The following is a 4411-nucleotide window of genomic DNA, read 5'->3' as shown; positions in this document are numbered from 1 at the left end:
TCGATGAAAAACACCTTAAAATAGTTTCACACTGCTGTTATTGTTTTGGAGAAGGAAAAGATGATTTTTATAGATTTAGATAGATCTTTTCAACAAAGTGGGGATTTTATGTGGGCTGTAAAAAAGTAATAAATGTCTTTTTGTTAGTGAACGAGGCAACACAGTCAGAGCCGAAACAATAAGCTGATCAATCCATTGAAAGAAAATTCATTACCAGCATTTTGATAATCAATTAATTTAGTTTTAGTTCCTTATAAAGCAACAATACTAAACATTAGCTGTCTCTTGATTTTCAACAGTGATGATTTTCTGATTTTCTTGGTTTTATTTCACCATAAATTGAAAATATTTGAATATTTGAATTTTGGACTGTTTGTTGGACAAAAAAAAGGCAATTTGAAGGCGTCACCTTGTGCTCAGAGAACTTGTAATGTACATTTTTTACACTTATTTTTAAATTTTTACAGATTTAACGATTATTTAAAAAAATAGTAGAGAGATAAATCGATTACAGAAATAATCTTAAATTCTAGTCCTGGACTCAACTGAATCATTAACTTATCATTTTTTTTTTTTTTTTTTTTTTTTTTTTTTTACATTTTTTAGATAAAAACGTAATCTAGCTACTAGGGTTGCAACTGACAATTTTCATTACTGATTAATCTGTCGATTATTTTTTTGATTAATCGATTCATCCTTTGGTCTAAAAATGATGAAAAATGTCGATCACTGTTTCCCAAAGCCCGAGGTGACGTCCTCAAATGTCTTTTTTTATCCTGAACAACAGTAAACAACCTGAATATATTTTATAGTTTACTATCATAGAGGACTAATGGAACCAGAAAATATTCACATTTGAGAAGCTGGAGTCAGAGAATTTGGACATTTTTTCCTTTAAAATGACTCAAAACGATTAAATGATTGTAGAAATAGTTGCAGCTCCATAATCTACAAATCTAAAACAACCAATAAAATAATCCATAAAGGGAAAAACAACACTGGTTGCAGCTCTAACAACACAGCCAAAATAATTACTCCTTTTTGTTCCCTTCATGTCCCACTTCTCCCTGCAGTTCACACCGCCGGTCATTTTCGGGTGTTGAGGACCTGGCACTCGGGGATTTTAGGAGGTGGGTCCTCAATTAGTGAGCCACGCGTCCTTTGGAAGAAAGAGGAACTCCGTGAAGAGTCCTTAAAGACTGGCCTCTGTTCACTCCGCTCTGACCCTCTGACCTCGGGGTCACAGGCCACAATACACTCCCATCTGGTGCCGTGTTATCGGCTCTATGACAGAGGGGACGGACATCAACCTTCTGCATGCAGGCCAAGCCGTGTGACACCACTGAAGGCCTGAGAACCGTGGTCCAGCTCCAACAGAGACACCTTTCTGAACATCTCTATGAATTCAACCTCGCCCTCTGATCAGGTCTGATAATGTGGGTCTGTCTTTTTAATTGAGCTGCAACAGGAGGACGGAGGGTTGCACACATGCACACTCTCACCAGGGGAGCAGCCCGGAGCAATAATAATCCTGTATTTTTGGCCACTGAGCAGCACTAATGTGGATCAGTCGCTGGTTAGGAAGAGAAATTACCTCGAAAGTTGTTGCATTCAACATACTTGCACATACAAAAGTGTCTTTGGGTTGTTTTACGTTAATCCTGACAGTTATGTTACATCAGCTTCGACCTGTAAGAGTGATACAGTAAATATAGAGTTTGTGACCTGATGAGTTTGAGTTTTCTTTTTCCAAGTTTGTTGAGCTGAAACAACTAATTGATTGTTTAGTCAATTGACAGAAAATTAATGTTCAACTATTTTCATAATCGATTAATCATTTTAACAATAACTAAGTCTTTTTTTCTTGCAAAAATGCCAAACATTCATAGTTTCCAGTTTCTTTATTATGACAATTAGCAGATTTTCTTTGTCATACATGATATTAAACTAAATATCTTTAAGACTTTAAGACTGTTGGTCAGATGAAACGAGCAACGTGAAGACTTCATATTTGCCTTTAAGACATTGTGATGGGAGTTTTTCACTATTTTCTAACATTTAATAAACAATTAATCAATTAATTGACAAAATAATCAGCAGATTAATCAATAACGAGAGTAATTGTTTGCTGCAGCCCTTGTTTACAGTGAAAAGGATTTGATTTGGTCTCAGTCAAGTGTATTTATGTGTATAGTTACAGAGAAATTAAAGCCTGATAACCAAGGATGATGCAATGATTTAAATGGACATTATATTAATTCAATTGTATCTAAATTATGATTAAAGCAGGTAGCAGTTTGATCTGGTGGATGTTCCTTGTGTTTTAGCCTTTCTGTATTATTCTCAGATCCTTTTTCAGTTATGCTAATCCATAAATAAGCAGACCACACATCATACGAGTACACACAAGCCAAAGTCCTGTCTGATGTTTCCTATGAAAATTACATTCAAGTGTAAATTACTAAAAGGTTTGAATGAAGGAGACAGTGAGTAGTGCTACTTATATATAATACTGTGATCAGGATGCAAAATTAACTTTTTTGTCCACCAGCCAAATGACTAGTGAATATTCAAATTTTACCAGCCACTCAATAGATTACTATTGTTTTTTTGGCTGGTGAGTGAAATAGACCAGCCACTTGCATATTTTACCAGCATTTGGCTGGTTGGCCGGTGTAAGTTTGTGCCCTGATTGTGATGTTGCAATTAACAGTGTGTTCATGGCAAACAACTGATACTTTTATTGAAAGTATCTTAAACTGAGCACAACAGCAGAATTTATATGCAGCCAAAAATGACAATTACAAAAGTCAAAGCTCAAATATCCAGATGTAATAAATACATATTTTGTTTGTATCTGATTGTTTGTCTGTAATGAATCATTCTTAAAGGCAGATTAATTTGTTTCAGCTTCTCTACTCTTTGTATGGTTGTGATCAACATGTTTTGTATGGACTCAGCTGTGATCTCAAACACTTGATTCCTCTGACATTCAGACATTTTAGCTTCCGCTGAACCATTTCAACAATTTACGGTACAATGACGCCATCTGGTGGAGAAATAACTGCACTGTCATCACATGAAGAAACGTGTCAATTGCTAATTTGTAAATAGTTTGTTAAATAAATTATACCATAACCTGTCAATTACTTAAGGAAAATGTCAGAATTTCGGTTAATCATTAAAACAGGCCTGCGGACCTTCACAGGCAATTATGGTAGCTGTATCACCTGCCGCAAGTATTCACGCAGGTATTCACGCAGGTAACACACACACACACACACACACACACACACACACACACACACACACACACACACACACACACACACACACATAAACACACACTTCACAGATACACACTTCATAACTTTATCTCCAACAAACACGCGTTAATAAAACAGTATTGACTCACTTCTGCAGATGTTGGTTTGAAATCCCTCCAGTTTCATCAGTTTTCCGACGGAATGACGAAATCGATATGTAACATCTGTGTCGCTTATGACAGGTGCACGCCCGCGCACGCGCACACAATCAGATTGATCACCTGACCTTAAAGGGTATAATATGTAACTTTTCGGTATTAAATGTCTAAAAACGACTAGATCAATGTTATATATTTTGTTGAGTTGTGTACTTACATTTTCCCAGATGTTTGCAATAATGTTCAAACCAGAGAAATCCGCCATTTTAATAAAGGTAAAGTTTCATTTGGTCACCTGTCAATGGCGTCATATCCCTTTCGCGTATGTGTAAGCATTGTGGTTGTCCGTTGTCGTTGTTGCAACGTGGGTACAGAGTAGACCAAGATAGAAGAAGTACAGCGTGGAAAAACAGGATGTCAAAATAAAGTGATGACATGTGAATAATATGATCAGGAGGGCATCAAGGAACAGATAAGACCTGCGACACGTGGCCTGCTCTCACAATGAAGGACTGGAAATAGTAAAGGCTACACATACACACACGGGAAAATTCACATCACATCATTCACATACACAGAAGGAGGAGAGGGTGCCCCCCACTGAGTTAATCTGGCAATGCTTAGAAACTATTAAATATGTCTTAGTTTCACATCAAATAAGGATGCAGCCTTGGAGGTGCAAACAAGAAAAAACAAGCCTCCCAGGAAGGGATTTTTTCCAGAGGGAAGGGCCCAGTCCAGGGTCCAGTTCACTCAACCCATGAATTTTATTATATTTAATAGAAAATAAAGTGACAGTGACAGTAGAGTCCTTTTTCTGTCACTGTTCTTTGTTGTGTAGCCCCTGGTTTGACATAATTTCATGACCATCAGTAGAAAACTCTTCTAGAGCGTCTCCTCAGTGGTCAGATTGTAATGTCGGTGTAAATAGATGTTTTCCATTATGAAATGAAGGCTACACACAGCACTGAGGGTAAAATAAGACAA

Source organism: Thunnus albacares, chromosome 19 (assembly GCF_914725855.1).
Source record: "Thunnus albacares chromosome 19, fThuAlb1.1, whole genome shotgun sequence".
In the NCBI taxonomy this organism is placed as follows: Eukaryota; Metazoa; Chordata; class Actinopteri; order Scombriformes; family Scombridae; genus Thunnus; species Thunnus albacares.
The sequence above is the reverse complement of the archived record's forward strand: the minus strand, read 5'-3'. Positions refer to the sequence as shown.